This window comes from Vanellus vanellus, assembly GCF_965231255.1.
Source record: "Vanellus vanellus genome assembly, chromosome: 6".
Taxonomy (NCBI): Eukaryota; Metazoa; Chordata; class Aves; order Charadriiformes; family Charadriidae; genus Vanellus; species Vanellus vanellus.
Genome location: NC_138911.1, coordinates 51,900,309 through 51,921,309, shown reverse-complemented (window position 1 = coordinate 51,921,309; position 21,001 = coordinate 51,900,309). Strand labels below are relative to the sequence as shown.

General features: G+C 41.6%; 1 protein-coding gene across 1 annotated transcript in view; it reads left to right on the top strand.

Annotated features, from left to right (window-relative positions):
- KCNK10 (potassium two pore domain channel subfamily K member 10) overlaps positions 1-21,001 on the top strand; it is a gene marked incomplete at both ends in the record, with an annotated part of 72,066 nt that overhangs the window by 39,528 nt on the left and 11,537 nt on the right. The window lies entirely within an intron of this gene.

Here is a 21,001-nt window from a genome sequence, read left to right as displayed (position 1 = left end):
AATTGAGATGATGCTTAACGTCCTTAGGGGCTTCTGTAGTCAGTGTAGAGAAATAGACTTCTCTAGATGGTGATGCAGAGGTTATAGATCAGGCTCTGAATTTCCTTCTTGAGGCTATGTCTGGGGAATGTATCTCTTAAGCTAGGTTCCTTATAAGGAACCTTATAACACCACAGGTTACTTTGGACATGTATGTCCATTCACTGAAAACAGAGAGAAGGTAGTGTAACTTCTGGAAGAACAGGGATGCAGAGTATGTCCTGACTGTATTACTAATAAAGCCCTAAAAACTTGGAAAGCGGGGTTACTGGGGTGAATGTGAACTTGGGAAGAGAAATGGCTGAGTAATACACTTACACTGCAAGAGGACAGATGCGTTGGAGTACATCTGCAGCTGCAAAAATTGGCATAGTGCCACCGACTGGAGTCGTCTTCGTGGTATTAACCTGCCCTGCCTACCATCCTACACTAGATTTCTGTATAGTCTTTCTCATATGTAATTTCCCTTCATGTTGCCAGCACCCTCTATTTTTGAGTGTATCACTGTAAGCAATTCTTTTGCAAGCAGTGCCTCAGACCCGGCAATTGCTGTTTTGCTAATTTGCCGATGGTTCACTTCAGGGATTCTCTCTTTGAAGCAAAACTTCTAGAAGTGACCTGTGTGATGCTTCCCTTGGAGGCGGTGTAACTGGAGGTAAGTCTTTCTAGGGACTGAGTGGATGAGAAACTGTCCAAGCTGGTTAGTTTAATAGGTGTATATTTCTAAAACATTCCCACAGATGAGAGCAGATTACTTGTAACTGTTTTTGAAAGGAAGTAATTGAGAATTAGACTGGAGTCTGAGCAATTTCCCTTTTGATTAAATTACTGTGAAGTGTCCCAGACCAGCCATAAGGAGTATCTCAGGCTGAATGTAGAAAAAGGTGACTAGTCATTATGGGTGAGTAAGCATGTACATGCCTGACTGAAGAGCACTTGAAAATGGCCTACATTTTCATGAAATGAAAATAAGGTTATTGGAAGGTGGGTCAAGTTGGGCCTGCAAAACCAGAAGTAGCTAAGATCCCTAGTTTCTTTTGTACCTTCCTTCTTATTATACCTGATTCACTTCAGAAGAATCTCTGAACCTTCCAGCCTACTTCTGCTCAAGAAAAGCTACAATCTTGAAGTCATGATATGAATTGAGAGTCAGAAAATTCTTGATTGTCAGCTATAGTATTGGCTTTCCGGGTGACATGGACAGGATCATTAAACTGTCAGGATGATAATTTATGAATACAATAATACATACCCTACTTGAAGCATTTCAAGATTCACAGATGAATGCTGATACTAATGTTTCATACAGAATATAGCCCTTTGGCACATAATGGGAGTTCTTTTGGTATTCAAAGTACTTCCTTTTCTTGAGTTAATGCGGTTGCTTATCGTTTCTAGCCATCTAAATTATTCCTTTTTCTCCTTGGTATTTGTCAGCTTTCAAAGCAATTTAGAAATCTGTGGTCCCCATCTTTAGTCAAGTTGTATATTTACTCCTTTTATTTTGATTTTCATAAATCCATTATATCTCTTCTTTTGTGATTTGGTGGATGGGGTTGTACATAATTTCCTTCAATATTTCTAGTAACGAGGTTCAGCTATTTGAAATATTCCTGATATAGTTTACTATTTACATGCATCTTAGTAACTAGTCTTAATATCAGTTGTTTCACTTTATATTATTATTTACTAACATTTGATGTATTATAAATGATCATTAATATATTATACATGATATATACTTTATATTGTTAGCTAATGCGGCATATAATAATCATTATACTTTTCGTAATTATGTAATTTGTTATCACATTGTGTTTACATTCTTAGGCACCATAAATATTTGGATCTAATCAGATGAATCCAAAAGTGGAGTAACGGTTCTTGATTTAATTCTGAGAAGTGAACAAAATTTAGTTCAATATATAACTCTTGTTTCTTACTTTATAACTGTCTCCTCCATAATTAACTCAAATTCAGCATGTTTGTGGGCGTAAAGTAACCTGCTACAATCTTTAAAGAGAGAACATAAAAATTAGGGTAATAGTTAGGAGGAAACTAAAAGGAACAAACATAGGTTAAAAAGACTGAAAAGCTTAATAAAATGTTGGGTGGTGTGCCTCACAAATCTTTTGGAGCTAGCTGAGGGGTTGCTGCGTGTGTATCAATGATCTAGTGATATAACGAATTTCATTTCCAGAAAGATTCTGACAAGTTTTCTCATCAAATGCTATAAGGAAATGAAGCTGTGATGAGGTAAGAGAGAAGGTCTCACACTCAGTACATGTTTAAAGGGTAAATAGAGATTAGGAATTGATGGTAGCATTAATGGTATGATTCTACTGGAGTCCTCGCTGGGATTTTACTGTATTTTTTTAACAGAGATGGCCTGGAATGGTTCAGACAAGAATACAAATATGCAGGTGACAGTGTCTGCAAATTATGTCTCTCAATGTTTCAGGATAGCTAAAACGGAAACTGCAAAAGGATGATAAGATGATAAATGGAATCCAGTGTTGGTGATACAAAATAATGCATATTTCTTAAGTTTGAGAACAGAAATCCTAATATATTCATACAGGGATAGCATCATATTTCGCTACTCCAAAAGGGACCTGGGATTACTATGGATGGTTGTCTGAAAATAACACTGTGAAACTTAGCAGCAGTTAAAAAGGTAAAAAAGTGCATCAGCAAAGGAGTTGAAAACCAAAAGACTGTTTTACCACTGCACAAATTCATGATGTACTTGCACCATGAATATCACATGCAGTTCTAATCGTCCCATTTTGAAAAGCAGATGTCAGAAATTAAAATCAGTGCTAGGTCTGCCCCCATAGGCCTTGTAACTGAGTCTCTGAGATGACATTCACCAGCTACCTGTATTATTTGCTTTCTAGTGCATCCTCAAGGGCAATTCGGGACAGTCCAGGTTCTACTCTTGGGGAAGGGAATGGGAAGAAACACTCTGCTTCTGTCTGTCTCCAGTTGCCTCTGTTTACCCGGTTCACCCTGAGAGATGTTACATGTCTTGGTGTCAGGGTAGCCAACAGTTCCGTAAATCCTTGCAACTTTGTCATCATCTGCACAGGTGGATGGGACTTGAAGGCGACTTGATCTTGCATTGTGGTTAGGATCAATTTTGAAGCTAGGTAACAGGCAGTATGCTTACACTGGCAGGTGGGAAGGAGAGGAAGGTTTCTCTGTCGGCACAGCAGTCTTTTCACTTTCCTTAAGAGGTCTCTTGATCCATCCAAGAGCGTAACTGTGAGCATGGAGCCCATGGCACACAAGGGACAGTTTGCCACTGGCATCCCCCAGCATAGCTGAAAAGATGAAAGGGGGATTTCTCCCAGAGGAGTTGTGCTAGCGCACTTCTGCTGCCGCTGACGTGACCTGTGTGGAGCCTCACCAAACCTACATTAATTAGCAGCACAAATTATGGCCTAAGAATGCCACATTTAGCTATTGCAGAGATCAGCCCACGCACTCTGTGGGAATTTTAAAAACAGTTTGAACTCCATAAAGGGGGAAAGAGATCTGATCTTATCAAATACACACTACCCCCACAGTATTGACAGAATATTTCAGTGGAGGAGCTGGACACATGGCACTGCTCATCTTGTAATCCAGAATGTTGCCACTATTTCGGTGTGTAGATAGCCAGGAAAACAACTATTCATTTATGACTAGGTAGGGTTGGAAGTATTGCATTGCAAAATAATGCTTTGTAAAAACAGGAACTTTTCATGTACCATTTTAGGAAATGGAGGCACTGGCACAGTGACGCTGCCTGGGTTACGAGGAGGTATCCCAAATGCCATGCACTGGCTAGTCTATGCCATCTGTCCTACTGGAGTAATCATGTTTGGTACAAGGAAATGAACATCAACCAGGTCAGAGATGTAAACAAAAGCATCCCCCACGCTAGACCTTCCTGCTCAGCTACTGATTATGCCTGTATGTCCCATCTTCAATAATCTGGGGCGGAACCTGGCTGCTAGTCTGTTCTCACATGTACACAAGTGTGATTCCTGAGAAGATGGATATGTATAGGGTCACCAGATTCACTGTATGCACTGGTCACAAGCATTCAATATCTGGATTCAGTGATGAATCAGTTCTTCCAGCCCATCTGAGAACACCATGTACACACTAATAATCTAATTAAAAAGTTGATAATTCTTATAAATAATTTTCACCTGGAAAAGCTTTCCAGCCACTACAGAAATGAAATATGCATTCCAAGGTGATATAAAACCACAAAAGTAGTCTTGTTATTTTACATATGTGAGGGGTCCCATGAACGACCTGAGACAGTTTCTATAATAAACAACAGAACAAACCCCATTCTTTTGGCTTGCTCTGTACGCACGGAGACTGCAAGCATCTAAAGATAGAAAGGAAAGCACTCCATAGGCAGAGTGCACAGTTACAGAACGCAGCAGCTGTCATTATCATGAGTTAAATATAGTCTAAATTCAGACAGTCTTTATTCAAACCTTGTAATGAGTGTTTAAATTCTCACTGGAAGTAGATGGGATGAGTGTAACCTGACAGATCTTCCCTCATCTTGCAGTTCAGTACAGATGCAGTCATTCAGCCTCGGCACAACATGCTTCTGAGAGCACTTCAGGATTTTCTGGCATCTAAGGTGAAGCCAGTGTGAGCAGTTCCTGGACTTGGTTACTGCTTTCGCTCCTCTGGTTTACAGCATGACGGCTGAGGACAAGTCTGGCGACACAGCTGGTAGGGTGTGAATTGCAATACAGGGATGTGAGCCAGCAGCCAGAGACATGGATGGTAGCAAGGCAGCACCCCTGAAGCGCGTGTTTCCAGACAATACACCACTTTGTGCTTCTGTAAACAACTTACACTTCACTGAACCAGGGACTTGTCAGAACAGACACATCTGCTACCTCTCTTTCAGGTTTTCAGCTTAGAGAACCTGTTTGCCCATTGAACTCTTGAGAAATGGTTTGCTCTAGATTTGAGAGACGTGAGAGTCTCATGAAAATGATATGCACCTTTTTTTCTTTTTCTGAAAGACAGCAGTAGGCATTACCTCAACCTTGAAACGGTCCTAGGAAAAGCGGTTCTTAGTTGGAAGATGGGGCTGGGGCTGGGGCAGGAGTAAGAGAAGTCCCACTGAGCTGGTAGAAAGCTTTCTTTTAGCGACTGCCAAAGCTCTGTCTTTCCTAAACTTTGTATTTTGTCTTTCTGAATACATCAGGTCTACCCTAGCTACTCTTTCCCTTAGAGATTCAACTTTATTTTAGAGTTTTTTGACTTCTCTGATCCCTTTTGTTACTGTACAAGTGACAGGAATTGTCTTTAAGTATCTGAAAATTAATGGAAAACAGATCCTGGGAAAGAAACTTTGTACAAGAGAGTTAGTGTGCAGAGGAGGAACACTTAAAAATACAGTGTTTCTTCTTTGTCTCCTCTCTGTCTATTTGCTCTATTATCTCTCCCCTTGCTCTCTCTCCTCCTCTTCTTTCTCTTGGCTCACATTGAACTTGTACCATTATACCTGACACCAGTGTGGGACTGGCGAGTGAGTTCTCAGCAAAGTTTCCTGTTCAAAGAAGTTGTTTGAGGTTTCCTTGAAGTACCACCTTTACCTCTTCTTCCTAGGGGAATGCCATACCCAGGGACCCTACCTGCTTCCTGCCAGGCAGCGCCCACCCTGCGCTTTCCTCTTCCAGCCCAACATCGGCATCAGTTCTTCTCATTTTTGGCAGCTAAATCAAACTTTCAGATGAGATCGTTGCCAAAGCCAGAAATTCAAATCCAGATCACTGCTTAGACAAACCAGTGAAATAATTCTGGATTTTCACTCTTGTAACCGAATAAAAATTTTGGGATATGGTTAATAGATAAATGTATTATAACCTAAGTGATAGGCTAGCTAGTAAGATCCTATTTGTACTTTTGAATATATGGCCTGACACTTGCATTTCTGAGCAGATTAAGTTAATGGAAGGCTGATGGAAAAGTTTCCTCTCCACTTCCTGACATCTAATCAAAATATACCAAAAATAAACATAATCTCTTTTATTTTGTTTTATTGCATTTCATTACTAGCCAGCATCACTGTGTTATTACATCAGCTGCTAAAAACCCACTGAGGATATTAACACCCTATCTTTTCTTTTTAAATATAGTGTTATTCATTGTGATTTTCTGTAAAGAAAAAAGCTACATTTTTTTTTTTTTAATTCACTCAAGAACTTCCACAGGAGAATGGTCCAGCACAATGATCAATCTGCTGTCTGCTGGCATCCTGTCTCTGGACAGAGCTGTCAGGACAGGGTGTGAAATTCAACCTACTGGTGCACATACACAGTATTATTCCAAAATGATATAAGATTTATGAGCTGAAATTTCAGTGTTCAGAGTTTAGCCTAACTATTTACTGGGTCATTTCCAGGAAAACAAAATGGCTGAGAAATATAAAAATTCAGTTACCAGAAAGGAATCCTACATTTCCATAATTTCTTATTGTTGCAGTAAGGACAGTAGCTAATTACAGTCTGTTGCTGGTTATTAGAACTTTGATACCATAGAAGCCAGCCAGGAACAGGGCCTCAGTGTATTGAGACTCTACGGAAACACTGCTTTGTAAACAATGTTTTTAAATGGACAGGAAAATATATAGGCAGAGAAAAGGATGTGATAGTAGCAAGTGGGAGGTTGGTTTTGAGGCAGAAGGTTTTGGAGGGAAGAAGCCAGATGGAAATTAAAGACAAAGTGAGGCTGACAGGTTGGAAAAAGTGGTTAGGGATGATAGAAATTAAGTGAAGCTGATGTGAAGGTAGTGTTAGAAGAATGGGAAAGTAGGAGGAAACAGCCAGTCGCTCAGGAGGACTACAAGAATGTTGTGAGTTCATGCAGGGAGAAAAATAGAAGTGCAAAAGACCAACTAGAACTTAACATGGCTAGTGCCATAAAAGACAATAAAAAATGTTTCTATAAAGACATTAGCAAAAGGAGGGCTAAGGAGAATCTCCATCCTTTATGGGATGTGAGGGGAAACATAGTGACCAAGGATGAGGAAAAGGCTGAAGTACTTAATGCCTTCTTTGCCTCAGTCTTTAATAGTGAGACCAGTAGTTCTCTGGGTACCCAGCCCCCTGAGCAGGAAGACAGGGACAGTGAGCAGAATGAAGCCCCCGCAATCCAAGGGGAAATGGTTAGTGACCTGCTATACCGCTTAGACACACATAAGTCTATGAGGCCAGATGAGATCCACTCAAAGGTACAGAGGGAGCTGGTGGAAGTGCTCACCAAGCCACTTTCCATCATTTATCAGCAGTCCTGGCTAACGGGGAAGGTCCTGGCTGACTCAAGGTTAGCAGATGTGACATCCATCTACAAGCAGGGCCGGAAGGAGGATTTGGGGAACTAAAAGCCTGTCAGTCTGACCTTGGTGCCAGGGAAGGTTATGGAGCAGATTCTCTTGAGTGCCATCATGCAGCACATACAGGACAACCGGGTGATCAGGCCTGGTCAGCATGGCTTCATGAAAGGCAGGTCCTGCTTGACAAACCTGATCTCCTTCTGTGACAAGGTGATCTGCTTAGTGGATGAGGGAAAGGCTGTGGATGTTGTCTACATGGACTTTAGTAAAACCTTTGACACTGTTTCCCACAGCATTCTTCTGGAGAAACTGGCTGCTCATGGCTTGTATGGATGTACTCTTTGCTGGGTAAAAAACTGACTGGATGGCTGTGCCCAGAGAGTGGTGTGAATGGAGTTAAATCCAGCTGGCATCCGGTCACAAGTGGTGTTCCCCAGGGCTCAGTATTGGGGCCTGTTCTCTTTAGTACCTTTATCAATGATCTGGATGAGGGGATCAAGTGCACCCTCAGTAAGTTTGCAGACAACACCAAGTTGGGCGGGAGTGTTGATCTGCTTGAGGGTAGGAAGGCCCTACAGAGGGATCTGGACAGGCTGGATCAATAGGCCAAGGCTAACTGTATGTATAAGACTCAAAAATGCCGGGTACTGCACTTGGGTCACAACAACCCCATGCAATGCTACAGGCTTGGGGAAGAGTGGCTGGAAAGCTTCCCAGTGGAAAAGGACCTTTGGATATTGGTTGACAGCCAGCTGAATATGAGCCAGCAGTGTGCCCAGGTGGCCAAGAAGGCCAACAGCACCCTGGCCTGTGCCAGGAAGAGTGTGGCCAGCAGGACTGGGGCAGTGATGGTCCCCCTGTGCTCAGCACTGGTGAGGTCCCAGCTTGAATACTGTGTTCATTTTTGAGCCCTTTGCTACAAGAAAGACATTGAGGTGGTGGAGCCCATCCAAAGAAGAGCAGCAAAGCTGGTGAAGGGTCTAGAGCACAAGTCTTATGAGGAGCAGCTGAAGGAACTGGGGTTGTTTAGCCTGGAGAAAAGTAGGCTGAGGGGAGACCTCATCACTCTCCACAACTACCTGAAAGGATGTTGTAGCGAGGTGGGAATCAGTCTCTTTTCCCAAGTACCAAGTGATAGGATGAGAAGAAATGGCCTCAAGTTACGCCAGGGTAGGTTTAGATTGGATAATAGGAAAAATTTCTTCACAGAAAGGGTTGTCAAGCATTGGAACAGGCTGCCCAGGGCAGTGGTTGAATCACCCTCCCTGGAGGTATTTAAAAGACATGTAGATGTGGTGCTGAGGGACATGGTTTAGTGGAGGTTTTGGCAGTGTTAGGTTGATGGTTGGACTCAGTGATCTTAACGGTCTTTTCCAACCTAAATTATTCTATGATTCTATGGCAGAGGAAATTTTCTCTCATAATTCCCAGAATTCCCTTTCACTGGCAAAAGTCATGTTGCGTATGAACTTGGTAAGTTACCTGCAGGAAAACTTTGAGGAAGAAATGATGCAAATGCTTTCCTTGTACACAAGATCACTGTGTTATGGAAAGACCAAAGGTGATGTGGGTTTGGAGAGAAACATTACGCAGAGCATAGAGTATACTGACTTCAAATATTTTTCATTTGATTCCTGTGTTTCTGTGCCTCTCTTACTAGTTGGGAGTTTAGTTCTCTGAAGCCGGTTCTCTTTTGTTCCCCATGCTGCAGAATAACTTGCTCAGGAAAAAAATAAAAATAATCTGTGGTGAGAGCTTGTACAAATAAAAAGAAGTGTTTTAGAGTACTGATTTACAAACCCAGAACAAATGGATGTAAAACAATCTCAGCTCACTATCTGTTTTTTTTGTCTGTAACACCTTAAAGGTCCATCTGAGAGTCACAGTTCCTTGAGCAAGGTTAAAAGCAGGGTGCTTGCTGGTCAACAAAGGATTGGTTTACATAGTAGCTACTTATGTGGTGTTTATTTCAAGTAGGTATGCACCTGAATGTACGTTTCAAATCTGAGCATCCTGAAATTTAAGGGTGATTTAAAACAAAACCTAGATACAGATCTAAATTTTGCAGTGAGTTAACACTAAGTTTATGGATACACGCGTAGCCAAATACTAACAGAAGAGATCTGCATGTGGTGTGTTACCCTTCATAATCCTTATAAAGCATATTTGTCTAAAAATGAACTTTACAACATAATAATAAAAATTTAGATACACTATAGTGCTTACCAGCAATGCATCCATAGTGCCTTATGAATCTGGTATTTTAATTTCATTTTCAGTTCCTCTGTTTTAAATCTGAAGACATGCTTTTTGTAAATTAGCTGATGATAAAAGTGAAATTAAAGAATGCAGGTACTGTAAGAATCCAGAAATTGCAGCAACTTCATAAGTTCTATACAAAGAGCGTGACAGGAAGATCAGCTCAGAAGAGCACTACCCAGCAGCTAGCATACTGAGCATGAGCACACAAGAGTCAGCTAATGCTCTACCTCTGTTTATTTCAGCTTGTCTTCCTCATCAAACTTTATTTAGACCAAAAGGAACTGTCTTTAAAAACATAGTTAGTGCTGAGATGTTAGACTCGTCAGAATCATTTGTCTCTAGCAATTTAAGGCTGATGTGCTCTCCTCAGGAAAATAAGACTTCAGCACAATGACTTTTTAACTGTATGGAAATTCAGTGTATCTCTGACCATGCTGGAGTGGGGTGTGGACCACTTCTGATGGATGCCTTCCTCCCTCTATCCTCTTGAAATGGAGTTACCCTATGCAGAAAACAATAGGACCCAGTGAGGAAGCATGTTTCAATCCTTTCAAAAAGTCTTGTCTGACAACTATTTAAGTAAAAATGCATGAACATTCCTGAAATCAAGGACTTCGTTGTCAAGGTGCTGCAGGTTGGAAAACTCTGGGTGCATTCTACTCTAGTTCATCAGTAACGTATCTGTTACAAAGAGGACTGTTCGTCTCTCTGTACTCTACAAATGTATTCCTCTCTCTGCTCCTTCCTGTCTGGATTCCTTCAATGCCCTGCTTAACAAGGGTTGTTCTAATTGCTTTTCTTGGATGTAAAGCAGTCCAGACCCAGGGCCATCTGGACACTTCACTGTAGTGTGTCTAGCAATGGCAGAAGTGTGACTGTAGACTCTTACAAAGTTGAACTGGAGGATGAAAGGCAGGAGTGGTGAATTTACAATGCCTGTCTCTGGAATGCTTTTCCTCTTGAGATACTGCAGGCCACATCTTCTTTTATGTTTCTAATCAGTGCTTTAATTACAGTGATGGAAAGATAGCAGGAAGTTTTATTTTTGCTTTTGGTCATCACCTGCTTTAGTAGCCCTCGAGCTCCAGTGCCAATAGAAGATACAGGCAAATGATAATCCTACAGGTGAGCTAAACAACTAATAGTGCGGGCTATGACTTCATTACATGCAGTGACTCTTCATCCACCAGAGCCAAATTTGTCTCTGAATTCTGTTTTAGGTTCAGCCACTGGCTTGTGGTATGGTCTTAAATATGTCGGGTTTACTCTTTGGATCACTTTCCCCCTCCATTATATTTGAGCTGCAGGAAAGTATCTTTTTCTGCACAGTGCTGAGATAGTATGGTAGTACTAAAAAATTAATGAGAAAATCTCTGGATCCCAGCTTTTGGCATTTTATTTTCCCTAACTGGGCATTTAATTCAGTTAGTGATGCTTACAGCTAATCTGCTTCAGGGAAAGTAACTTAAGTGCAGCAAAACTTTTGCTGATTTTTTCTTATCCACTGGTCTTTGTTGCTGAATATACGTTTAGAGTCTAAAGCTTATGTGGGCTGGCTGAGGAGCACATCTTTCTTTAATCCTGCAAGTCAATAACCTCTTGCAAATTGGCATATAATTAAAGGTTAATATTAACCTGAAAAGTTAAATTCACATCTTGACATCTCTGAAAGATCTTTTAAACATTTTGGTTTTATCAACAATATCTGTTAGGCCTGTAAGGGCTTGTGAGAAGTATAGCACCAGCCTGAGGCAACTTCAAAGAGAGGATCATGAAGGTCTTGAAGTGAGTCTGCCTCTAAAGAGAGCCCCAGGAGGTGTTGAGCCTGGTGGTAGTTGAAAGGGCATTCCTGGGGTTGCTAGAAAGAGAAGGCAGCAGCTCTAAGAAGGGAGAACATCTCAACACCAGGAAGAGAGAGTAATTGCTCCAATTTTAGAATCAAATCAGTCTCTCTAAAAAGCTGATAGCATAAGGGGGAAAGACTTTTCTAAAACCAGGCTTAAACTAGCTTAAATCCAGAGTATAGTGTCATCTGGAAGTCTCAAGTCAGCTCCAGCGCACCAAAACTGAAACCCAAAATGCATTGAAGTCCATCCCCCAAAGTAATTATCACTGGTGTTACTGTAACACCTCTTTCTGTGAGTGTTAGGCACTGCACAGTATAGCTGTTGGCTACAGGGCAATCTTGTACTGTTTTGCATGCTTATGTAAGGCCTTTTAATATTTTTTTTTGATTATTTAAAATTATTAGGGGTTCAAACCTTCAATAATTCTCATTACTGGAGTCATACTCTTGTCACTGAACTGCAGTGCTCATAATATTTTGCAGCTCTTAAAACCAGAATATTGTAAGAAAACTATTCAGGAATCCATGATTAATACAATGGCTTTATTTATCGCTGTTCAGGTGTCTGTCTGTATTACAGTAAATTGTAATAGTTCATTTTCCATTTGGGAAGCAATTTTCATTATGTTGCTTTTTGACTGTGGATAGACTGCAGCTATTGTAGTATATGAACCCAAGATCCTCTGTTATCTTCAGGGTTTTTCTTCATCTAATTCAGCTTTTTTTTGTAGGGTGCCTAATATTTTAGACATGTTTGAATGATTACACAGAATTAATTAATAAACCAGAGACAGGTGTAGTAGGCAATCAGTGGCTAAAAAACTTATTTAAGTGCAAGGTAAGATAGTATTTGGCAATTGACACTCAGTAGACGGGTTTCCAAACCCTTCTGTGGATGATGGATTGATCTGTGGGTGATGATTTATCATCCTTAAAGAAGAACGTAAAAACTATAGAGTAATGATTAAGTAAGTTTTCAGGAAGGGGTTTTCTTTCACTGTTAATTTGAATGTACTCAGGCTATTTTTTATGTACTTTAGGGATTGTCTCTGGAATATGATCTCTGTCCATTTGCCAGTTATTGTTAGAATCATAGAATCATAGAATTGTCTAGGTTGGAAGAGACCCTTGGGATCATCGAGTCCAACCATCTACCCTACTCTACAAAGTTCTCCCCTACACCATATCCCCCAACACCACATCTAAACGTCTCTTAAACACATCCACGGATGGTGACTCAACCACCTCCCTGGGCAGTCTATTCCAATGCCCGACCACTCTTTCTGTGAAAAATTCTTTCCTAATGTTCAGTCTAAATCTACCCTGTTGGACCTTGAAGCCATTCCCTCTTGTTCTGTCATTAATTACCTGTGAGAAGAGACCAGCACCAACCTCTCTACAGTGTCCTTTCAAATAGTTGTAGACAGTGATGAGGTCTCCCCTCAGCCTCCTCCTCCTCAAACTAAACAGTCCCAGCTCCTTCAACCGCTCTTCATATGATTTGTTTGCTTGGCCCTTCACCAGCTTCGTTGCCCTCCTCTGCACTCGCTCCAGCACCTCGATATCTCTCTTGTATTGAGGTGCCCAAAACTGGACACAATACTCAAGGTGTGGCCTCACCAGTGCTGAGTACAGGGGCACAATCACCTCCCTACTTCTGCTGGCCATGCTATTTCTAGTACAAGCCAGGATGCCGTTGGCTTTCTTGGCCACCTGGGCACACTGCCGGCTCATATTCAGCTGCTTGTCAATTAGAACCCCCAGGTCTCTTTCTGCCAGGCAGCTTTCCAGACACACTTCCCCAAGCCTGTAGCGCTGCCTGGGGTTATTGTGGCCCAAGTGCAGGACCTGGCACTTGCCCTTGTTGAAATTCATACCATTGATGTTGGCCCAATGATCCAATCTATCTAAGTCTCTCTGTAGAGCTTCCCTATCCTCCTGGGAATCAACACTCCTGCTTAACTTGGTGTCATCTGCAAACTTGCTGATGATACACCCTATGTCCTTATCAAGATCATCAATAAAGACGTTGAACAGAAATGGTCCCAACACTGAGCCCTGAGGCACACCGCTTGTGACGGGCCGCCAGCTGGATTTAAATCCATTGAGCACCACTCTTTGGGACCTTCCAGTTAGCCAGTGCTTGATCCAGTGGATCGTATGCTCATTCAGGCTGTGCGAAGCCGATTTTTCCACGAGAATTGTATGGGGGACAGTATCGAATGCTTTTCGAAAGTCCAGGTATACAATATCAACAGCCTTTCCCTCATCCAATATTCTGGTAATCTTGTCATAGAAGGAGATCAGGTTCGTCTGGCAGGACCTGCCTTCCATAAACCCATGCTGACTAGGCCTGATCCCCTGGTTGCTCATTATGTGGGTTTTGATGGCACTCAAGATGACCTGCTCCATGACCTTCCCTGGTATCAAGGTTAGACTGACAGGTCTATAGTTACCTGGATCCTCCTTTTTGCCTTTCTTGTAGATGGGTGTTACATTTGCCACCCTCCAGTCCATTGGGACCTCCCCAGTTAGCTATGATTTCCTCTAAATGATGGAAAGCAGTTTGGCGAGCACGTCTGACAACTCTTTCAGCACTCTTGGGTGTAGCCCATCTGGTCCCATAGACTTGCGTGCATCCAAACGGCATAGCAGGTCACTGATCTCTTCCTCTTTAATCGTGATGCTCTCATTCTGCTTCCCCTCCCTGTCTCCTAGCTCTTGAGGCTGGGTGTCCAGGGAACAGCTAGTTCCACTGCTAAAGACTGACGCAAAGTAGGCATTGAGCACCTCAGCCTTTTCCTCATCCTTTGTAACTATGTCTCCCTCTGCATCCAATAAAGGAGGGAGATTTTCCCTAATCCTCTTTTTGTTATTAATGAATTTATAGAAACATTTTTTATTATCCTTAACAGCTGTAGCCAGGTTGAGCTCTAGCTGCGCTTTGGCTCTCCTTATTTTCTCCCAGCATAGCTTCGCTACATCTTTATAGTCTTCATGAGAGACTTGCCCCCTCTTACAAAGGTCGTAGACTCTCTTCTTTTTTTTGAGATCCAGCAAGAGATCCCTATTTAGCCAGGCTGGCCTCCTTCCCCGCCTACTTGTTTTTCGGCACATGGGAACAGCCTGCTCCTGTGCCTTTAAGACTTCTTTCTTGAAGTATGTCCATCCTTCCTGGACTCCTTTATCCATAAGGGCATCCTCCCAAGGGATTCTGTCTAGCAGTCTTCTGAACAGATTAAAATTTGCCCTCTGGAAGTCTAAGGTGGAAGTTTTGGTAGCCCTTCTCCTTGTTTCTCCAAGGATTGAGAACTCAATCATCTCATGATCACTGTGCCCTAGACGGCCTCCAACCTTTACTTCCCCCACAAGTTCTTCCCTGTTCACAAGGAGCAGATCTAGGAGGGCACTTTCCCTGGTCGGCTCACTTATCAGCTGCATGAGGAAGTTATCCTCCACACATTCCAGGAACCTCCTGGAATGTTCCCTGTCTGCCGTGTTGTATTCCCAGCAGATATCGGGGAGGTTAAAATCCCCCACAAGTACAATTGTTCCCTCTGTTTCTTTTCTGTTGTCTATGGTGAAAAAAGATGAGCTCTATTTCTTTCTCTACGTGAAAACCTAATCTTTGCCACCTTTCATTTGGTTTGAAACCAGGTTAGTATTCAGAATGATCTCAGTATAAGCTGTGGCAAGGAGCTGCATTTCCATGCAGACCCTGAATCCCAATTTTCTTGTTAAGGAAGTGAGTTAAACGGTCCTTCTTTGTGGTTTGAAATGTTCCGAAACCATTATTCCAAAGGGTAAAACTACACCTGCCTGCCTCCTGCTAAAGTTAGTATCAGTCACATAACTTTTAATTGCAGTGAAGTGCACTGGAAATAAACCCTGTGGGTCTCAAGCAATTATCTCTCATGAAACGTAAGACAAACAGGAGCTGCAAGCATGATTAAGAGTTTACAGAGCCGCTAGGGTTTCTTAGATACTCTGTATGAAGCTTAAAAAATAACATACTTCAGTGGAAGCTGCTGATTAAAGCCAAAGAGCATGTGAACTTTTCAACCATCAGCCTGAAAGTTAAACTCTTTCCTAAGCACTAATAGTGAATATCCTCATTTTGTTATTGCCTTAAGTGTTGGTCTTGTTGCTGTGGAAACTTCTCTGTGTTCCTGACAGTGCAGTGCTGGAATACCAAATCCTATGTGCTAGAGTTTTGATGCACGTGTTGCCCACTCTGAAAACCTGAAATCCTAAAGAAACCTCAAGATTGTTTGGTTTGCAATATAGGGAGTGAAGGAAAAGCAAGACAGAAATGCAACTGCAACACACAATCACTCATACTAAAGTGATTATCGATCCCCCCTGTCCCGCAACAAATACATAGAGCCATTCTAGTTAGTGTTCTTCAGAATATCCTCCAAAATTCCTGTGGGCAACCTTAGGGGGGAAGCATCAGAGACTGAGTGTGAGGGGGGTGTTGGATCTTGAAAGGCAATAGATAGAAATTACTTGGTGAGGGTACCTGTACGTGGTGCCTCATCCCAGGCATGAGGACTCTGCTACTTTTTCACTGAAGAGATGCTACTTCAAGGTTATGAACAGGCTGGATGGAGGTGGTGAATTTAGTGTTATGTTGCTTTATGTATTCAACCTTCACCTTTCAGGACTGTCAATCTATCCTATTAACCACTCTAATGTAATTTACATGTTCATATTTTCCCTTGGCACATACACACGTCATTGTAGCAATAAGAACTGTTTTGAGCCATGGGACAAAGTGATGCACCCTTCACCCTGTGCCAGACCTTTCCTCTTGAAGGTGGTCTCTGCCCTCCTTTTACCTTTGCAGGTAAGCAGTGGCAGCTCCTGCAAAATGTTGGAGAAGGCTGGGAGGAGCAGGGGGAGAGTTGTGGCAGGGAGGTGGCAGGGAGGTTCTAGGGGTGAGACATTTTCCACTCTTTCCACGTTTTTGCCAGGGGAGAGCTGCTGTGTCTTTCTCCTTTTACTTTCCTTCCACTCTTCTGGGATCTGTATTCACTCCCTGAGGGAAGTTACCTGAGAGAATGCTCTTTGGTTACTTGACTAGTCACAAATTGCATATTGCTATCTTTATAGTGTTAATATCTATAAGAAATCTCATGGTAAATACAAAATACGCTTTGGAGGCTTCTGCAAGAATTTCTTGCTGAGAATGATGTATGCTATTGTACCCAAGGAAGGCAAGGGAAGCCTGCTTAGTTATTCCAAACTAAGCAGAAACTGAAAACTGCAGTCTAGAAACAGATACAAGTCTAGCCTGAAGATTTACTCTCTGTTTCAAAAGGTCATTATTTAACCTTTCAATATCTAATTCCAATGAAGTATCCGCTCTAGCCTTACGAATGCTGATGTTGTTACATTCCTAATCACTAGGGAAATGTTCTGAAAACTCAACAGTATGAAGGAACCTGGATGCTACATTCCACTGTAGGAGAAGAAAAAACAACAACAACAAAAAAACAGAACAAAAAATGAAAGCCCAAAGAGAGCTAAAAAAAGGAACATTTAATTTCTCCACTCTGCTAAGAGAAGATACCTCTAACATGAAGTTCAATTTTCTTTTTCTTCCTACATCTTTGAAAGTGGCCATGTCATGCAATAGATAACTAGATCTATCATTGATCTAGCTACACTGTCTTTCTCTGTTTCAGTGCATTTCTTAATTAGATGCTGAGCATATACTCATAAATCTAGCCTTGCTGCTATGTAGAACTTTTCTTTGCAGCACCATAACTGCATTTTATTTTTTCTCCTGAATTGCACTGATGAACAAGATTAAAGCATTGACTCAATACTGATCAAAATCAGGGTTACCAGGAATGGCAAGGTAAAATCCATTCAGGTACGGGGAAGTGATGTGGAACAACCATTATTAACCCATTCTTGCACTCCCTGAGCGAGGAGAATATAGGCGTGACTCAGAAGGGAGTTGAAGGAAGGAAAGAAGGAGCAATACTTTTAAAATTTTTCCTCTGCAAGCATCCTTTGAAATTGCTTAAGCCCGCACCGTGAACCTCTGTTGCCCTTTGTCTGCTCCAGTGTCTGAGAAAAGCATATATATACATGGATCCCTCTTATTCAACATTTCTTTTTTCTTGGGCTGAATACACCTCAACCAGAACAGAGGTTTCGGCTCATTAATGTTATTTTTGTTTCTTCAGTAGTATAATAAGCAATATGCAAAAATTAGTTGGGGCATATCAGAAAGCCCTATGTGTGCTCTCTAGAGAGAGGAAGAAGATTGGAAAGGGGTATATCAAGCCTAAAACATTTCCAAGCCAGTGTTTCTGTATTTTCATAACACAGTATCAGTACTCACATTATGACTGCAGCAAGATCTATGCCTAGAGATTTACAAAAATAACATTAGGAAAAGCTGTTGCTCTGTGAGAAGCTTGCTGCATATTCCATCTGGGTCTAGACAAACACCCCGCAGAACTGTGGTTTTATGGGGAAAAACAGCAATGTGAAAAAAAAATAAATCTTTCTTTACTCTGACCCATGCACTGTATGCGTTCAGGGTTGTCTCTCCCAATCTTAGTAACAAGTGTGAGTGCTTACAGCTTTTTATAACTGTCTCCCCTATGGTACTCACTGCAGTTAAGAAATAGGGGACGGATTTTGCATCTTCTTGCGCAGCAATAGCAGCATTCTTTATAAAACATGAGAAATAAAATAGCACTGAGGCAAGAGAGCTGGTTAGACAGGAAGGGAAGCCCGTCTCTAGTGGAATGATTCAAACCACTGTTCTTAACCCATGGAGGTGTCTGAAATGTGGTACATATTTTAAAATATATTATTTAGAATTCTGCTGCTATGCTTTCAAGGGGTGTTACCTTCTTCATTGATGGTGTGAGTAGGCCCTGGCTGGCAGCAAGCACCCACACAGCTTCTTGCTCACTCCCCTCCCCTGGTGTGATGGGGAGAAAATAGGAAGAACAAGAAGCTGGTTCAAAATAAAGACAGGGAAATCACTTACCAAGTGCTATCATGGGCTAAACAGACTTGACTTGTGGAATTTAACTTAATTTATTGCCAATTAGCACAAGTATTTAATTACTGAGTTGGTTGTTTGGAAACAAAAAAAAAAAGACTAACATTCAAAATGCCTTTCCTTCCCCTTTTTCAGGCTCAGCTTCACTCCCAGGCTCACTTCGCTCCAGACACCTCTCCTCTGCCCCTATTACTGCCGCAGGTCACACTCAGTCCCTCCAGTGCAGCTGTGAGTGGCGCAGAGGTTGGGGTGCGGACACAGTGGTTTCTCTCTGTCACTCCTTCTTTCTCAGCCCTTTTCCTCTGGTCTTTCACTGGTCCTCCATGGGCTGCAGTCCCTCCAGGAAAGTACCTGCTCTGCCATGGAGCACCTCCCACTCCCCTAACTTTGTTATTCCCTCATTTCCTCCTCCATTCCATCCTCCTCTGCCCATCCAGCATTTCTGCCCTTTCTTAAATACACTTTCCCAGAGGCACCGCCGTCTTATCAAAGCGGCTCAGCAGTGTCCTGTGGTGGGTCCGTTGGAGCCAGCTGGAATCAGCTGTGTTCAGAGAACACGTAAGAGCAAAAGATTGTTATATTGTTCTTCGATGTTATCTCTAAGCCAGTGATATTTAAAATACATTTAGTTTCAGTCTCATTTTTAATGTGAAGGAGCCAGGACAAGTTAGAAAGAAATCCACAGTGACAGGTATAGGCAGCAGTGGGGTTGATGTGACCATACTGCTGATCACCAAAGAGCTCTGTGAGCCCAGTGCTGTGCCAGTACAGCCTGTTGAGATGGGCATCACACTTTACTGAGGTATGTGCCAGGCTCTGAACCGGGGCTGCCTTGCATTTGACTGAGCTGAAAGGCAGGCAGTGTGAACCTATGGCTGTCTGCACTGTCTACACTCGCCCAGCAAAAATGTTTTGACTAAGGACATGCCTAATGTTTGTGGCAGAGAAAAATATAGAACTAATATATGCGATATTCTGTCATATGCTTTGAGTACAAAGACTAGCTTTCCTCTTGTTAAAATATTTTGATCTGGAGAAAGTGATTTAGAAGACAAGCTGTTTAATGAGAGCACGGGCAAAGACAATCTGTTCCAAGAATATTGGCAGCATGGGAGAGGGCATAAAGTTAAGAGTAGATGAAGAGGACAAAAGAAATGTTAAAGAAATGTATTTTCTTTGGAGGAGTGCTGCAAAATGCAGAGACTTGTGGTGAGATGAGGACAGCATGTTCCATGCAGGCACATTACACTAGCACTAAAAATATGACATCGGTCATCTAGCCAAAAAGGTAAACAACTTGCTTGGAGTCTTGGGGATATTTGTCAGGAATTCAGAAAAGAAAATGTTTGGAAGACAGAGGAACCATCTGAGCTCACTGTGAAGCAGCAAATGTTCCAGTACTATTTTTGGTTAAGTAGTACTGTATATTGTGGGAGTTTCTGTGAAATGGGAGGTGACACTACAAAATCTTGGAATAAGCATATTTGAAATATGCTGTTCATGGAAACATATATGTTCCATATATTTAGCATTTAGTCTAGTCTGATAAATGGCTGTAGCATCTTTTGATTGCATACTTAATGTCTCCTACACCCTTTTCGAAGGAATATGTATCGTCCCTGTGGTCTCAGCCTGGGAACTTAAGAAACTTGTTTGGTCCTTTTGTTGTCAGCAGTCAGGACAGAAAAATTGTGCCTGAGTTACTTCACCTGAAAAGGGTAGGAGCTGTAAAAGAATCCAGTTCGTCAGCTTTGATCTGTAGGACCAGAGGGAGAAAAGGAAAACAAACAAAAAAAAAAGGATTTCTTTCTTTTAACTCCTGAAATTACTGGATAAGGCCAAAATCAACAAGGTGCGTGTATGTAATAAAAAAAATAAAAAATAAGGAAAAAGCGAGGTTACAATTAGTGATGGAAAAGATGCATAAAAACTAAATTCCAATGATAAGGGTGTTTTCATGAGAATATCTGTCCTCACCCTTCTGGGCACTAGAGCAGGTTGACAATAGGTTGTTTGAATTAATATGAGGAAGATGATGTCAGTGATGTTGCCTGTTTAGCACTTAGCCACCTTAAGAGTAAAATCAGCACCTCGATTAGCAAATGCAAATGACCCCTCATAGGTGGTTATGTCACAGGAAACTCTGCGTTCTTTTCTTCTTAGATTCCTCCTTTAATCTTTTCCAGATTAGGTCTAGATGGTTTTAAATTGAAGTCTCTCTCATTAGCAGGCACTAATTTATTTATATTTGTGAATGTCTTACAAATTATCTGCTTCATCAATGTGGAGATAACTTGTTGATAAAACAAAACTAAAAAAATAATTAGAAAACATCTCTTTAAAAAGTGTTTTCATTTTACTTAAACTGCTATGAGATTAACTTCTTTTCCTGGAGAAAGGCCTCTCTTACTGTTTCATTTTGACACCTATAGAAAATTACGTATTTATGCCACAAAAT